Below are 18,468 nucleotides of genomic sequence, written 5' to 3'. Positions count from 1 at the left end.
TGGTGCTGCAGACAAGAGAGCGGGGAGGGGGGGGGATCTCAGCTGAGTGCAAGGGATTGAGGCAAGAAACTAACGCAGAAAGTTGCCGGGGCGCTTGAGAAGTTCAGGGGCAGTGACGAGAAGCTGGTTTGGGAAATGCGTGTGTGAGAGAGAGAGAGAGCGAGCCTGCTGATCAAAGAGAAGGCAGAGCTACCCTGGGAAGGATGTGAGAAAAGAGGACGATGAAAGAAGAGGGGGTAAAATAAGTCTGAAAGAGATCAAAGAAGGAAAAAAGAACCTGAGCGGACTATGAGAGGAACATTCCCTAAACTAACTTCTGCCTGCATAATTTTAAATGTACTTTAGCTGTGCTGGTTAAGATTGATCAGAATCTGGGCATCTGTGAAAAAGGGGATCAGTCACTAGCACGAGCTCTGCAGTAGGAAGAGGCAGTGTAATATGAGCTGACTGCCTGGGAAAAAAAAAAGCTACAACCAGACTGAAAAGATGATCAGATCACTTCTGTAGAGGTATGAGAAATAAAAAGTTAGCAGACAAATATATATAATGGTGATTCCTTAAATGAGGTATGAGTAAGTTTCAGGTTGGGGATTTGCATAGAACTAACCCCATGACCCTTATTGCTGAATTACAGTTAAATATCACTTCACAAACAATAGCAAAATCCTAAATTACATAACTTTGATGAAAAGAGGTAGTAGTGTTGGGAATGTGTCAAAAGAATCTTACCAAGCAGATGGATCCTCACCCTAAAAGAGCCTCCCTCGGGGAGCCTCCCTCACTACTATTATTATTATAATTTGTTTATTGTTTATTGTTCCATGTACACCATGCCCATGGTATTTCTAATTCTGGTTATCTGTAAACCGAAGCGATATGTAAAGTTAGGGAGGATGGGATTTGTACTCTTTTCTCCTTGTATCCTGCCAGGATCTTAGCCTTGTAATGAAAAAAAGTTTCTCCTAGCTGTTTAACAGACTGTGGAATTACCCAAATTATTAACACGAAGAGCTAGACTCTTGAGAACTACAGCCACTAAACAATGGGCAAGCTATAAGGCTAGCTGAGCTATAAATTCTAGTAATGGAAATCCCTCTCACCAAGAGATAGGAGGAGGACAAGGGCTTATCTTTTGGTTATGCAGCAGTGAAGCTTTGGTACAAGGCGTGGGCCCAGTGGCTGATTGAGAGGTGAAGTCTGGTCCCCCAGGAGGACATAGGCCTAGTGGTGGATTGGTAGGCAGAGTTTGATCCCCCCAGAAGGATGTGAACCTAGCAGCAAAATTGAGATGGATCAGAGGAGAACAGCAGTAGTCTGGATGCAATGGATTCCAACCCCCACATGACTGGCAGTAACTATCAGCTCAGTTGCTTTCCTACATATGTGAGACAGGGTACAGTGAGAAGGGAAAGAGGGTGAGGGTAACCAATGGATCAAATAGAATGCAAGTAATTTTTTTCATGCTTGTGGGGTGATACTGTATGGTCTACTATCTCCCAAATAGCTAAATATGATGTCTAGAAGAAATGTATAGTTGTGTAATCAAATATAACTTGTACATATTTATAAATACTACCAGCCCTGATTACAGTCCAATCTATATTTTGGGTTTTCCTGGGGTGAAGGGAGGGAAATCCCACCTACTAACACGTTCTTCCTCAGGTAGAAGCACCAACAGAGTCTGCCCGAGGGAGGCTCTTGCCATTTTGGGCCTGATCCCAGGAATGCCCCCACAAGGTGATTAGGCATGGAGGCATTACACTTGTGAATGAAAACAAGTAAATTAATTCTGTGTGAGACTCAGAAGGATCAGGAAAGCTGTACAGAGCCTGTATTCTTTTTTAATTTTTTATTTATCATAATCAGCAAATCAGACAATACCAGAATACAAATGTAATAAAAGAAGTTGCATTACTGGGTCAGACTGAGGTCCATCAAGTCCAGCATCCTGTTTCCAACAGTGGCCAATACAAGTGCATGGCAACTCCCTAAACATTAAATAGATCCCATGCAGCTAATGCCAGTAATAAAATGAGAAGCTTGAGAGTGAGCACCATGGTGGTAGCATGGATTACAAGCTGGTTGATGGATAGAAGACAGCTTGTAATGGTAAATAGAACCTGCTTTGAAGAGAGAATGGTGTTAAGTGGAGTGCCACAGGGATCGGTGTAGGAACAGATTCTGTTCAATATCTTTCTGAGTGACATTGCGGAAGGGATAGAAGGTAAAGTTTGTCTATAAGCGGATGATACTAAGATCTGCAATAGAGTGGACATGCCGGAAGGAGTAGAGAGAATGAGACGTGAGGAAGCTTGAACAGTGGTCAAACATATGGTAGCTGGGATTCATTGCCAAGAAGTGCAGAGTCATGCATCTGGGGTGCGGAAATCCAAAAGAGCTGTATGTGATTTTGGGGGGGGGGGGGGGGGGTGAAGGGATGTTGTGCACAAAGCAAGAGAGAGACTTGTGGTGATAGTGTCTAGTGATCCGAAGACGGCAAAGCAGTGTGATAAGGCAATAGCTAAAGCCAGAAGAATGCTGGGCTGCATAGGAAGAGGAATAACCAGTAAGAAAAAGGTGATAATCCCCTTGTACAGGTTTTAGTGAGGCCTCACCTGGAGTACTGTGTTCAGTTCTGGAGACTGAATCTCAAAAGGGACAGAGACAGGATGGAGGCGGTCCAGAGAAAGGTGACAAAAATGGTGGGTGGTCTCCATCAAATGACTTATGAGGAGAGGTTGAAGACCTAAATATATATACCCTGGAGGAGAGAAGGTGCATGGGAGATATGATACAAACCTTCAGGTACCTGAAAGGTTTTAATGATGCACAATCAACAACAAACCTTTTCCGTTGAAAAGAAATCAGTAGAACTAGGGGTCATGAAACAAAACAACATCAGGAAATATTTCTTCACGGAGAGGGTGGCGGATGCCTGGAATGCCCTTCCGGAGGAGGTGGTGAAGACAAAAACAGTAAAATATTTCAAAGGGGCATGGGATAAACATGTGGATCCCTAAAGGCTGGAGGATGGGAATGAAGAAAAAAATGCTTGGGGGTAACTTGCTGGTGCGGCAGTTACTACCCTTAACCAATAAGCCTTTATAATGTTGATGCAACTCCATCATTGCTCTCTGCTTCAACGGCAGGGAGAAAAGAGGAAAAGGGGAATTAGAGTCAGAGAGCAACCAACAAGGACATTGAATTGTACAGTCTGGAAAAACAAATAACCATGAGGGTAACTTGCTGGTGTGGCTGTTATTACCCTTAACCAATAAGCCTGATAATTTTGATGCAACTCCAAAATTGCTCTGTGCTTCAACGGCAAGAGGTAATGGGGAATTGGACCAACAAGGGCCTGACTTTGAAACGGATTATAGGGGTGACTTGTATGGCGCAGTAGATACTACCATAAGCTTGCTGGGCAGACTGGATGGACCGTTTGGTCCTTTTCTGCCGTCATTTCTGTGTTTGGCTACATTCCACCTCCTTTGGGTCAAATACTAACTTCCCCTTTTGATCACGAATTAAAGTTATCTTTGCTTGGAATGTTTTTTTGCTTTAGCCTGTGTGCTAAGAAATGAGAGGCTTCATTCCCGCACTCATAGTAACATTGCTTAGCTAACTGTAATTGATAATCAACTTCATAAACCATAAGCTCCTTCAATTCCCCTCTTGCCTTCTCTAATTCTCTCAAAATGTTTGCAGATCCCAGGTCCCTATGCCTTCTCTCCAATCCCTGAATCTGGGCCCTCAGCCCAGCAGACCTCTGCTCTCTCTCTCTCTTTCTCCTAGCCCCTCACTGAACAAGTTTCCCTCGCAAAACTGCTTATAGTCCCTCCCACAAAATCATTGGTGTAACCTCCCCATTATTGTTGAATGTTATATATTCCTGAATTTCCTGAGCGATACTCTAATACCTCTGTATCCCTTAGCAAAGATTCATTCAAATCTCCAGAATTTTGTTTTCTTCCTTGGCCTCCGTTCCCGTATTTCTGCCCATAGCAGGGTATGAGCAGACCACACAAAGTTATCTATTTTTAACTACCCCTTGAGCACCGAATCTACCAAACTATAATCTGTCCTGGAGTATGATGTGTGTGATGCTCATACCACCTCTGGTTTGGATTCAGTGCCCTCCAACTATCAACCAACTCCAGATTGGCTAGCGGATTCTTCAAACCACTACAGTCCTTAGATGAAACCTTACCTCCTCTGGCTCCTGAATGATCTCTCTCCGGTCTTAATGTCATGTTTAAATTTTCCCTTGGCAAAAAGTGATAAGCGTTCCGTGATGCATGTGAAAAAACCTCTCTCTTCCATATCTTGTCAGTTCCAGGAGACCCGTAAGTAGATATTATTCCTCCTCATCCAGTTTTCCATATTTTCAGTTTTTCTTTACATTCTGCTACTTGTTGTTGCATTGCGTCCGAGTCTTTGGCTAGGCCTGCAATCTGCTCCGCCTGATCCTCCATTTTTTGCTCCATTTCATCTATACAGCCGCCTAACTCAGCGACTTCGGAGTAGAGAGCTGTGATCGAGCCAAAATCTCTCCTTTCACCCCAGCAATGTTCTCTTTTATTTTCAGAAACCAGCGCTTCACATCACCTCGGATTGTGGTCTCCCCCGCCCCATACCCATGGCTTCTCCTTCGCTCACACCCTCCAACTCCGATGAAGTCTGTGCATGTGGCTCCACTGCTTTTTGCGTCCTCCTCGTTTCCGCATTGTAGGCCCCGAAGTAGGACTTAATTTCTCCAGTTTTCTGCCTCGTAATCATTCCCCTGCCCCTTCATCCAACTAGATTTGATAGTTTGGGGAGCTGAAAGCCAGAAATGCCATGCTTTTAAGTGATTCTAAGTCCCACTTAGTCCGCAAACAAGAACTAAGCAGCCATTTGGGTAGGTGACATCACTTCCTCTCTAGTTCTGATTTTCTTAGGAAAATAAATGGTAAAAGCCAGAAATATATATACATGTCTTCAGTGGGGCAAAAGCAGGACTGGATCAGCCTGTTAGATTGACCTGGGGTGAGGTGGCCACCCTACACCCACACACTGCTTCCTTTCATGCCAGCACCATGCAGCTCTTGAATTACCTTTGAACTACGCAGCGGCATGCTTCACTTTGGAGATCCATGAGGAAGACTGCCCTGGTGATTGTTCTGGCCATTGCTGCTGGAAAATGCCATGCTTTCTCCCTGTTCTATATAACACAGAGAGAGCCGAGGTCCTGAGCACCTGGACAGCTTCCTCAGGCTTCATAGTCCCCAGATTTGCCTTTTTTTTTTTTTTCTTTTTTTTTTTTTTTTTAGCAGGAGGTTTAGTCCACCTGCTGTCAAGGTCAGGCAGGCTGGATTCAGGTATTCCCCTAGCAGGAGCGGTACAGGGCTCTACAGCAAGAGTCTTCTGCCTGGCCAGCCACCTCCCCCTTGAGTTTAGCCTGCAGGTTTTGGTGGTCGGCAGGATGTGGTCAGGGCAGGCAGTGTTCAAGCAAGGTCGGTGTCCAGGCAGTGGTCGGGGCTGGCAGAGATCAAACAGAGGCAAGATTGAAAGTCAGCAATGAAGATCAGACCGAGGAAGGCAAAGCAAAAACAGGACAAGGAAGCTGGATAGAGAGAGAAGGCTAGGCAGAGCAGGAGCACAGATAGACAAGGCAAGAACAGGGTAAAACACAGGCTAAACTGTAACAGGGGTGCAAGGCAGGGTTCAGACATGCTAGATAGATAGGCTTCCAGGAGGCCTGGGCAAGACAGGATAAGTCACTGGGAGGTCAACAGGCATAGGAGGGCCACTGGGAGACCCAAAGGAAGCAGGAGGGGCTACAGGTATGCCCAGACAAGGCAAGGACAGGAACACAAGAACAGAGCAAATGAGACACACACAACCAGGATCCAATGGTGTAAGACAAGGTAAAAACAATTCAAAGCAAGACAGGTTTGCACACAAGGAGGACCAGCAGAAGGCCCAGACAAACAAGAACTAGGGAAACCAACAACCAGAGACAAGGCAGGTCCAGACAAGAAGGCTTAAACAGGCCACACGGAAACAAGACAAGGCCGCAGAGGCCACATGGAAACAAGGAAAGGCGGCAGAGGCTGCACAGGAATAAGGCAAGCCAAGAAGGCTGCGAAGGCCATGCAGTAACAAGAACAAGCGCAAAGTTGGTCAAAGCAAGGAGCCAAGGTGATTCGATGATGAGGCACCGAGGAGTCTGTGAGGGCTGGCCTTGCTGTGTCAGAGCAGGGCAGCTCATGGCCCAATGAGGGCCCTTGCTGGTTGGGAGCTGCCTAGCAGCCAGAATCATGACATCTGCTTTGGCAATGGTCATCGTACAAGTTCTCAATCTCAGCCAAAATACCACAAAAGGACTGTCTTCAACTTATTGTTCAGATTGTGAGCCTTGATCTTAGACAAAAGAGACTGAGAACTGATCATTAGCACATCACATATTAAATAGTCCTAATGCAAAAGCTCAGTGTCCTACCAGTTGCAACACTGTTAAAGTATTTTCAAATAAGGCACCGAGCAGAATAGCTATTTCATTTAAGACTCTCCAGTTTATTTCTGACATCCTGGGGATGCATTAATGATAAACATTTTAGAGAGAACCTTCAATTTGCCCCCATAATGAAACCAAAGATAGTGAGGAATGCTGTGCAAACATCACACATTGATCCATGGAACCGAAAAGTAGATTCATGGAAAAAACGACTTCTAAAATGGGGGGAGGAGGCCTTTTACGTCTTCGAGTATTAAAATATATACACGTGCTAAAAAAAAAAAAAATCTAAAAGGCTCAGAAGAAGGAAGCGTTTAGAGCAAAAAAGGAAGCGAGAGAGCCAAGAAACAGGTAAGTTGGACTGATCTGAAGAGCTTGATGGGTTTAAAGCCCGTCTCCTTCCAGTCCCGTCTTTCCCCTAATCAGCTGGGTTCTCCAGAAACGTTGGAATTGGGAAGGTAGAAATACCTGCATATTCCCATTCCCGTGATCTCCTGTGCCATACTTGGAAAAAGCAACAGCATACAGTACGGGATTTACCTCTCATTCATCCGTGCTATGGCAAACTGATCTATAGTCTTACATGTTGTACATTTCTTATTCAAAAAGGCAGGTAATAAGTCCAAATGACGATAATACAAGGAGTTGTGAAAAGCAAAGTTTGTTGGGATTTTCCTTGGCCAGAAGGTGGCAGTGGAGTCCTGGGAACCAGGTTCCAGCTTGTCATGCACTTTGAAGCAGAACAGTCGCCAGGAAGGAAGAAATCTTTGCTGGCTCTATTATTATTATTGTTTTTAAACAAATCAGGCAGCTTGATTTTACTGCAGCCCAAGCATTTAGAGTCAGCAGAACTTACATAATTTGTATTACTGTAACTAGAGATGAATTGTTTTTTTGTTGATGGCTGCTTTGCGTGCAACAGAACATAGCAGTCAGCCCCGGGAGGGGGCAGATTCTGCAGAATGGGGCTGAAAATTCAGCACCAGCTTTTGGGATTCTGTGGTAATTATGAAGTGCATTTGCACTTAATGCTTAATGTACAAATAAAAATCATTTGTGAAAATATTTTCTCTCTTTAACGCTTTCCAACCTCTGTTGTGTGTTTGGTTACGTTTTCTTTTTTGTTTCTCTGTTTTAGTTTTGTATTTTTGTTTGCATTCCCTTCTGGTCTCCTCTCGCCTCATCCTTTTTCAGCAAGGAGGAAGGGGTGATATCGAGCTGCACTCTCCTTCCTGGGGCAACAGGGAGGGAGCGGGGAATCCTCCCTGCTGTAGGGACATTTTTTCAAATAGTCTCAAGAAGGAAGGAGGGAATGGGTCCGGCTGTGCGGAGGCAATTTTTCAAGCAACCCACCTAGTATGATTTACTGGGATAGGCGGAATATTAACAGACCGATGCAATACAGGGATGAGTGCATCCAAAATGCGCGTCCAAAACACCGCGTAGCTAATAGTGCTCATCACATGTAAATTCCATGTAGATGAGGCTATTAGCTAATACCCCCGATTCAAAAAATTTCCCGTGTGGCCAATGCAGCAAATTTTATACCAGTCCGGGACTGGCATAAAGGTATGCCACACTGAAGGGCTCATTGAGAAAACCAAAAAAATCCTGCTTTCTGTCATTCCTCCTATTAGTATCGTCGCGAAAAATAACCAGTCCAGGCCATGTATCTTGTGCGTGTATATTGTGCTGGTACGGTAGTGGGAGAAAACGGATGCTCGTATTGCGTGTCTGTTTTTCCAACCCGCGCTGACAGCCGCCTCTCCTGTGTGCCCGAGGCTGGGGAGGCGCTAGGGATGCACAATTTTCCCTAGCGCCTTCTTTTTAGCGCGACCCCTCATTTAAATATTGCATCACGCGCCCAGGAGAGGTGGCTGGGCGTGTGCTAGGAACGCGGGCACTCAACATTGAGTGCCCGTTTTCTACGCACAAATATTGCATTGGTCTGCTATTCTATTAAATAAATAAATAAATAAATAAATAAATTTGGAGGCCATTGCAATATCGGACGCTCAGGCCAGCGTCCTTCTTAACGCGCGGTTGGACATATGTTTTGGATGCGCTAGACTAATGCCTGCTGCAATATAGAACACATGTCCAAACAAGCACATAGCTAATAGCACTCATCACATGTAAATTCCATGTAGATGAAGCTGTTAGCTATTACCTCGCAATGCAAAAAAATCCCCGCTTGCTAAACACACCCTTGTTAATGCTGCAAATTTAATGGCAGCCCAGGAGTTGATGTTAAGCCTTACAGCGCGTATCGGGCTGAATGAAAATACAAAAAATAGTGCTTTCCGTGGTTCCTCCTACTTAGTATCATCATGAAATTAATTAGGAGGAACCGTAGAAAGCAGTACCTTGCCAAATTAAAAATGACTGCCTGAAAAAAAAATAAATTTCTATGCGCACAATATGCATGCACACTTCAGGCTGTGTCTATTATGTGCGTATATTGTGCTGGTCAATCAGCTGCCACGGGATAAAATGGATGCACTATTTAGCTTCCGTTTTCCTAACTCACACACAGCCAAGTTTCCTGGGCGCCCGATACCAAGGACGTGCTAGGGACACACAATTTCAATACGAGCGCCCGTTTTTAGTGTTTATATTGCATCGGGAGGGAGAGAAGAATTGGAGCTCTGCCTGGGGAAAGGAGCAGGAGGGGGATGGTGGCCGGACAAACTTAGGCCTGCCACTGCAGTGCTTAATTGAAAATCAGCACTGGCAGCCGAACTTTCTCCCCTCACCTTACCCCACCCAGAATTTGAGCAGCTAAATTTAGCTTGTGCAGAGAAGTTTAGCTAGGTTAGATTTAGCTGGTTAGACCCAGTCAGTTTTCAAAGACTGATCTAGCCGGCTAGGGATTTGGTTCACTAACGTGTTTCTCCCATTCTGTATGTATGGAAAAACGACTCGATGACTCAGTCCCTAAGCCCTAACTTACGTTCTGATGTATTAAGATGCACTCAGCTGCATGCACACGTTAGCACGCAGTTGTGCGCACACGTTTTGTATGTGCAGTTTTGCTCCTGATGTAACAAGGAATTTAGTGCACAAAAACTGGGCACAACTTAACTTTCGCCATACAACTCGCATGTTAATCAAAGCATTAGCTACTACTCCCCAGCACAGAGGTGCCTAGGCTTAACTCAGGTTTCTTTAAAGCTGGACAGAGGTGGAGTCAAGTTTCTGGTGCTCGTATTATTTGATGCAACTGAACCTGGAGTTCATGGTACCAGGATCCAGTACTCGGCACTTAAAATACGATGGTGTGTGCACATTGTTGTGTGAAGAACATGATTTGTGCTCTTTAAAGTTAAGGCCACAACTTCTGTACTCCTCGGGTTTTGTGCACATGACTTCGCCATGCACAGTTCATGTTCTGTGCACACAACAATGCACATATGCTCATAAAACCTGAATTTTGCACATAACACATGTTGTCTATGCAGAAAGCATGGCTTATGTGCACTAAGCCTTGTTGTGCACACATTTTCGGGTTGGCTGGCTTTTTGAAAACTCCTGATGCTTTTGTATGCCATTAGCTTACTGCATTAGGAGTTAACTTTTTTTTTTTTATCAGATGAGTAAAGTTCAGCACACATTTTTTCCTTGTGTCTTATGATTTTGGGGCCTTAGCCAGCTCAATCCCTTTGAACATTGACCTGATATGATTTATGAGCACAAAGCATGTCTTCTGCACAGAAAGGATTATTTATGTGCCTATATGATGTAAAAAAGCATTTTTTGTGTGCATATAAATCATATTTTATGTGCAGAAAACATGAGTGGTACACTTAACCCATGTTTTCTGCACATAAAACATGATTTATGCAAAGAACTCACATCCAACTGTGTGCTAAGCCTCTTCTTTGCACATACTTTCTGGTTTATGTGCAATTTCCAACTCCCAGCGTATTAGCATACTGCCTTCCCAGTTAAAAGAAAATTAGTTTGTATGTTAAAAAATTAAAAGAAAATTAGTTTGTGTGTTAAAAAGCTGTGTGCTGAATTTTACCCCATGACGAGACAGGAGCTGCCTTTGAAAAGAGTAACCTGTGCTAGGTAGTTCCTTTTCCCCTCACCCATATACCCCAGTTCCTGCTTTTTTATATAAGGGGGCCGATATAATTAGCTGAGCATTAAAACTGTGCTTTAGCAGTTTAGGTGGTCTACACATAATATCGAAAAACAGCTGAAAACAGAATTATCCATGTGGTGTAGGGAAAACAAATTAATTTCCTGTCTCACAACGAGTTCATCCGAGGTGAGGGGTTTTGTGTGGTAGGTGACAAGGTACATTAAAGGGCCTTTGCAATATATCTGTTAAGTTTTTTCTAAACATATTGAGAACTGCTTGGGGAGGAACCTGTGTGCCTTCAGTTTTCACAGACCCCCACTCTGCTTGCTGTCTCTCTGTACCTGAGCTCTTCTGGGAATAACTTTCATAAATGTTGGGTTTGCAAATCTATATAATAGCCTTATAAGTTCATCAAGTTAACAAAGTTTATTTTTTTTCTTTTAAAATGCATTTGCCTTTTTTTTTTGCTATTTGCACACTGTAAACACATTTTGTTAATTATTTCTATAATTATAAACTGTTGGGCTGTTTAACCTGGTAAGAAAAGAGAGGATGGGTTTGGGATGGGCACAGCCACTGACGACAATTATGCAAATCATTGAACTTCTGTTGCTGGTAATAAACACACAATTGACTTTGATGAAATGTCTTGAGTCCATATTATATGAAGAAGTGCATTGATGATAAACACACAATTGACTTTGATGAAATGTCTTGAGTCCATATTATATGAAGAAGTGCATTGATGTTGAATTGTAAATAGACTTGTATGCTTTATTGCTAATTCAAATGTTAATTCCTCCCCCCCTCCAAAAAGAAAAGTAAAAAGCTTGAATAAAAGTCACATTAAGGAAAGATCTTTCACTTCACTTGTCAGTTAAGTCTCTTAGTAGTAAATATGCCCAGCGGTACTCAGTGGCCAAAGGAACCGTTGCATTCTCTGCTGTGCGTCATTGCTTTAATTTCCCTCCCTTACAATCCATGGTAAAATAAAAAACAGTAGCAGGTTGGGGCCAGCAGTGGATTCCAACTGCAATGGGGAAAAGGAAGGAAGTTAAAAAAAAAAAAAAAAATCTTCCAGGTCAATGGCCTTGCAGAAAATCACCACTGCCTACAACACAGAGTAGGTTGCATTTCTGGATATCTGAGGACAGGTAGACAGAGTGGCTGAGATGAGAGGAGCTCTTTGACAGGATCTCATTGCTGAAAAAGGCGTTAACAGCTGATTTGGGGTTCTTTTTTCACTTGACATAAAACAGGGCTTCCCAAACCTGTCCTCAGGACCTCACAGCCAGTTGGGTTTTCAGGCTATCCACAATGAATATGCATGAGATATATTTGCATGCACTGAGTCTCCATGATATGCAAACATATCTCATGCATATTCATTGTGGATAGCCTGAAAACCCAACTGCCTGTGGGTCCCCAGGACAGGTTTGGGTAGCCCTGATTTAACATTTACCATCACACGATTTCATGCATTATTTAGCCCAGTAATAATTTTAAAAAAAAGTACAGGGTTTGGGGCCAGTGGTGTCCTGTACCTTCCACTTTTTCCCAATGGAGAAAAGGAAGCAAATTATAAAAGGTTCCAGGGAGACCCCTATTGCACCATAAGACCATGAAAGGAGGCCTGTGTGCTTTATGACTGCCTGTACCGTGCATGGAGGGGCAATATATGAAAATTATGCCATGGATAACAAGTGATGGGAATGGGAGAGAGGTATAACTTTATTTGCTGGAGCTCTGGCCACTTCCGGTTTCCAAATCTTGACTTACAGAGTGGCAGAGTTTGCTGCAGTGACTGATTCCTATAATGCAGTTGCCTCTTGCTAACTAGCGCCACGCACACAGTTCCATGACTCTCCATTGGCACAATGTGGGCGCATTCCAGCGTGCCAAATGAGCTCAGCACATGCCAATTGCATAACTCCAATCTGGTACCTGGCTAGCTCCACACATTGGCACCATGCGTTCTGACTTTGTGCCTGCAAATAGGATCCAAACACACACAGTCCTTTACAGAGCATTTTGTGATGTCACATCATGCAAGGGTAAATCGAGTGGAATGTCTTCTCTAACCAGTCGGCTGTAGAATGATGTTAGTGTGCACTACTAAGTTTTACTGCACATAGTCCTTGTGAGTGACCTTCAAGAGTGTCACATGACAAATTTATATCAAATCGAATCCTGCACGGAGAATCACAACTGGTGTAAGCAATTCAGCCAGTGCCACCTCCAGGGTCTGCAAAAGCCTGCAACAATGGTGGGAGAAGGAATCGTGTTTGCTTCGATTCTATGTCTGGGCAGAATCTGTGGTAAACAGCTCAGGAAGGGAGACCATCTGAAGGATGAACTGGATTTCATCCTCTTTTGCTAAAATAAGTGTGACAGATTGAAGGTGGAATTACACTGCATGGCAAACTGTTGAACCAAGAGACTGTATTGCTGTCCTCTATTTTATTATAAGGCCTTCAAATCAGGGCCAAGGTTTAGTTATTGTACTTTCAAAAACAAAAAGTTATTTCACAGTTGTAACTGATGAATATAAGAGAGTCACCATTAACAGTATTTTGCTACTAAAATGTTTGCCTATGAATCTGCTTTATTTGCAAATAAGTCTTCTTGTAATTTTGGGTAAGGTCCATGACACATTTCTTGAGTTTAAGTCGTTAGACATAAGGATGTTGTGTCATTTTTTTTGAGAATGCACACACCCATTGTATTTCACTGTTGTTCCATAATCACTAACAATATTCTGAAATTGCTATTTTGCAGGGAAAAGGGCACGTCAACAACTTAATGCTGTAGCAATGCAGAACGAACCCGCCAAGACAAAATTACATCCACTGCAAATGGAGTCTTCCAAGATCTAAATTGTCCAAAACTGAAAATATAATGAGGAGCCAGATGAGTGTTCCAGAAAAAGACAGGGTCTAAAGCCCAAGCACAATTGGAAAGTTCCCAGAGAGATGAGAGAGGAAAACAGAAGAGGAGAACTCCTCAACCTCGGAACAACTCCCTGCTAGTACAAAGTTACAAAAAGGCAAAGACGGCTTTCATTAAGAAACCTTGTTCACTAATCTTTAATTCTTAATGAGATCCAAAGTGGAACATTTAAAAGCAACAGTGTCAGGGAATCAAAATCAAACATGGAGCAAGTTGGCAGAGACAAGCAAGTGAAGCAGGAGAGAGGGATTTTGGAAGTTAACTATTTCATGTTCTTTGACTTTTAAAATTGACATAGTGAGAAGCAGGGGAATATTGTTTTATGCAATTTACTATGGGCACAATAAATTGTGGATTACAGTAAGAGCAGGAAGGATATAATTTCATAAGGCAATTCTATTTACCTAGAAAAACTGCAAGCCCAAAGGTTAGTCTCTGGCACAGAGTTGCTGGAACTGTGATCTTCTAATTCCTATTTTGCAGCTTTTTAAAACAATGACTGGGATGCAGGGCTTTTCTTGACAGCATTTTGCAGTGAAAAATAACGACTCTTAAGCTCTTCTGGACTCCTGTGGCAGTGAAGGCAGAAAGCAACGGAGTAATTATAGCTTTTCTGAGTTGCTAACAAAATCCCAGGTGGATGAGAAATTCTACCTGGTCATCTGAGGGACTTGGGAGTCAATCAGAGCAAGCGAAGCCTCTGAAATTAGTGCAGTGAAATAACAAGGCTCCAGGGAGGGATCCCTCCCACCAGCACCCCAACTCCAGCAGAATAGTGAAATCCGAAAATAGCCTCAGCTGCTCGCACGCACTTTAACGGCCGACGGGGAAATATCTTCAGACTAATCTGCAAAATCAGCAGGCGCAATCCATCACTTGAGAGAGATCTAGTCTTATGCTTTATGTCCATTACCTCTATTGGTGTCGAGCAGTTTTGCCCCTCTGCTTCTTTAGGTGTCCAGCTCACTTGAAACGGACCTCTAGTGGATTACAGCACTATGAGCCTTTCTCCTATTTCAGGGATTCCCACCCTTTGAGGGAGCACGGACCCCTTTTCAGCCTCTAAAAGTCGGATGGACCCCCCCCACGCTTCTCTTTAATGTAGGTATATGCCATAGCAAAAGAAATACTGCTGTGTACTCCAGAATAATTCACAATGTATAAATATTAAATAATGCTTACGTAGGGAGGACAATTTACAGAGCTATTTAAACACTGCCCTCATAAATGCAGGGCGGGGTCAATGGTAACTTCCCTTCCACTCCAGCTGCACTAGGGAATGTAAGATCTGTGCACCTTTGCTGCTGTGGTGAGATTGGCTCAACCTATGGGGAAGGCCTTGCTCACCGACAGCTGGCAGAGCTATGCAGAGAAGAGACCGACTAGGAGCTTCACCTATACCAGCTCCTTTCTCCTTGGGTTCCGGGGACCAGCAGGTCTTAGGCCAGAGTCTCTGTGGTTATAGTATAGGTGTCTATCCAGGGCCAGACTAGGGTTAAAGGCAGGCGGCAAACAAGAATAGTCAGGGTCCAGGCAAGGGTCAGATCCAGAAAGCCAGTCCAAGAAGAGGTGAGGATAAAAGGCAGGGCTGGGCTGGAGAGGCGAGGCAAGGCAGGAACAGGAGCAGCAACATGCACTACACTTCCAGCGGAGACAACCCCTTACTGAGTGCGTGCCACTGGGCCATAAGTACTCGGTCGTGTGACATCATCAGGAGGTGCCAGCAGCCCTGGTTCCTGCCGTGGGCCCCTTAAGAGGTGGGACGAGGCGCACACCTAGAGGCAGCCCATAAAGGAGGGAGGAAAATGAGGCAATGGCGGTGTTTTGCTGTGACGAGCTCGCCAGGCATCTCCCCGGCAGTGAAGTAGCGAGTGCTGCCAGTCACGGATGGCTCCCGCGACTGGCAAACATATCCGTGTTTTAAAGCCATCTGTAATGTTTAGTTGACTGTGGGATGACCCCACAACTGGCCGCACTTAGATGCCAATGCGGCTGACATCGCTATGCCATGCTTTTCCTGGGCCTTCCTAGGCATGCACATGCATGGCTTGCGCAGTGCACCACCACCACTTAAAGGTCCCGCGGTGGGAACTGCTACTGCTGGCACCCAGTGATGATGTCACCTGGCTGGGTATTTAAACCCCTGTGTGCTAGAAGCACTTGCCTCAGTAGCAGGGTCCTCCTGCAGCATTGCAGTGTGTGTTGCTTTCCTTGGTGTCTCCGTGCTTTGCCTTGTCTCCTTTTTGCCTTGTTGCCCTGCCCTGTCTTGCCTTGTCTGGCCCTGCCGTGCCTTGGTCCCTTCATGTCCTACTCTAATCTCTGCCTGACTCTAGGTTTTGAACTCAGCTTGGACCCCGACTACTCTTCTGGCTCTCTGCCTGCCCTGACCTTGGCTTGCACCTTGATGCTGCCTGATCCTCACCTGCCGTGATCTCTGCCTGCTACCTGACTTTGTCTGACCGCACCTTACTGAACCCTTGCCTCAGTCCTGCTGGCCGCTGGAACTCCAGGGCTCAACCTGTAGGGAATGGGGCAGCTATAGGTGAAGTCGTAGTAGGAGACTGTCCACCTGCTGATGGTGTGGGCCTGGTGGCATCACCTGCTTGGCTGAGTGAACCACGCCACAGCCAAAGGGCTCATACTCCGTGATATCATCTCTTGTCTTATCGACCCACCTCCTCCTCCTACGTCTTTTCTGTTGTAGATTGTCGTTCGTATTCACAAACTATGCACACTTTCCCTTCTAACCCTTCCACGATGTCACCTATAAAGGCACTGATGAGGATTAGGCCTAGTAATGATCAATGTGGCATCCTGTTGGTCATTTCTTTGTCACCAGAGTGGACTCCATCTGAGGTCTGCTAATTAACAAACCTTTCACTAAGTTTCTATTTTTCTCCCAGATTGGCTCACTTGCTCAGCAATCTTCTTTGTGAAAGAACATTAAAGGCCTCACTGAAATTCAGATAGGTCACATCTATTAAATTCTTCTCCCCAGCCCTCTTCTATTAATCAGGTTATTTCACCAATAATTTAATTGTTTGACAAGGTCTCTCCATTGTGAAATCACATTGTCTAGGATCTTGTTACCCACTGGCTTCAAGGCATTGCACTATTCCAGTGGTATTCACTCCCAATCAGGTTGAGTCCTCAGGTTATCCCTAATGAATATATCCAAGATAGATGTGCATGCAAATCATTGGGGATATCCTGAAAAGCCGAACTGCTTGCAGCCCTTGAGGAATGGGAGTGAATAGATTCCACTGCACTGTTCTGTCCTTCTGTAGTGTTTCCTTTCCTTTTCCTTCCAGTGAAGTCTATATTTTTCTCTTTCCTCTTTGCTCCCACCCTTGTGGATCACTATTGTATGTGCTATGATCCAGTCTTTTGGAATGTACTCCCTTGTGCTCCTTCAGCATTCTGGAGTAGATACCCCATCGGGTCCCACTGCGCTGCCTATTTTCAGCTGTACCAGAACCTCAGCAAATGGGAATGTGTTCATCCTACAGTTCTAATATGTCCTTGTCTTTTGGTTTTTGATCCAACAGCCTCTCCCTTCCAGTATTACTATTGATCAAAGGAATCTTTTTTCAATATGTCTGCTTTCTTCTGATCCTCCTTCTCACTATCCCATGTTCTCCTTTAACATAGTAACATGGTAAATGACGGCAGAAAAGGACCATCTGGCATATCTAGTACATCCAGCCTGCCAACTAATGCTCAATCTAATTGTAAACAGTGAATGATACATCCTAGTTGCCAACCACAGAGCTGACCACCTGCAAGATTTCTTCTTGTCCAAGACAGTCTTACCTTAATGCTTACCATTTCCCTTTCATAGTTTTCTTCTTTACATGATAATCAGAGATTTTTAATGTTCATCTTGCTCACTGAGAAGAAAATAAAATGAAAGGTTCCATTTCAATATATAATTTATCTTCCGATATGTAGATCTTCATATAGTAAAAATACCCTCATAGACAGTCCACATCCATGAACAAGCCCTAACCTACAGAAATTGCAAATCTAAAAGCTTCTGACATTTTTTCCCTGAGTTTACAATTTCAGGCTGGATTGGCATCTCTCATCTCCTCCATGTCGACTCTTCAGATTTCCAAGAGTAAACTGTCCCATAATCCCAGGAGGTATCCACTTGCAAACTATAAACTGATGAACTGATAGTGGGACAGAAAAGAGAGATTTAAAAATATTACACTTTTGGGAAACATAGATAAAAATAAGTTTCTTTTTCTATAGTTTGGAAAATGAAAAGACTCCTTTCCTTTTTAAAAAGAAATAGAAGCAGGGATGGAGCAACAGAAGAATGTTAAAGTGTGAGCAGCTGTTGGGAAACTGGAAGGCTTAAGAACATTAAACATGTGCATGGTTATAGTGGACCTGGTTTTATTTTGTGTGTGAAATCAAATAAAAATGAGGCAAGGAAATTTGAGTAGTGAAATGTAAACTATTGCATATAGCTGTGAGTAAGAGCTGTCAGTGAAGGAGTTGAATATATGCTGTTGTGGCAAAGAAGAAAGTCATTATGCTGGGATACCCAACAAATGTCTCAGGCTGTGCGCTGTCTATTTTATAAACTCCTTGGGGCTGATGCAAAAAAAAAAAAATGCGCTGAAAGCGGGTGCAGAGTGTTCCAACGTCGGCTTTCCTAATGCGCCCCCCAGGCACCTCTCCTGGGGGAGCCATGCAATATTTTAATTAGGGGTCGCGCTGTCAAGGAGGCACTAGGGTCGATTGGGTACCCCTAGCGCCTCCTTGACAGTGGACACCTGGGAGAGGTCGGCTGTCTGCCGGTTAAGAAAACGGATGCCGAATGTATGCTCCAGGCCGGCGTTAATTTCTGAGAGCAAAAATGTGCATATTGGTCGCACATTTTTTTTACTGCATGTGGAGTGAATAACTAATAGCCTCA

At 44.0% G+C, this 18,468-nt stretch overlaps 1 long non-coding RNA gene across 1 annotated transcript; it reads left to right on the top strand.

Moving 5' to 3' along the window:
* Positions 1-17,928, top strand: LOC115075391. Its single transcript, XR_003852478.1, has 2 exons — positions 1-509; positions 13,368-17,928. It is a non-coding gene; the product is annotated as an uncharacterized LOC115075391 (long non-coding RNA).
* The last annotated feature ends 540 nt before the right edge of the window (positions 17,929-18,468 follow it).

This window comes from Rhinatrema bivittatum, chromosome 13, assembly GCF_901001135.1.
Source record: "Rhinatrema bivittatum chromosome 13, aRhiBiv1.1, whole genome shotgun sequence".
In the NCBI taxonomy this organism is placed as follows: domain Eukaryota; kingdom Metazoa; phylum Chordata; class Amphibia; order Gymnophiona; family Rhinatrematidae; genus Rhinatrema; species Rhinatrema bivittatum.
The sequence above is the reverse complement of the archived record's forward strand: the minus strand, read 5'-3'. Positions and strand labels throughout refer to the sequence as shown.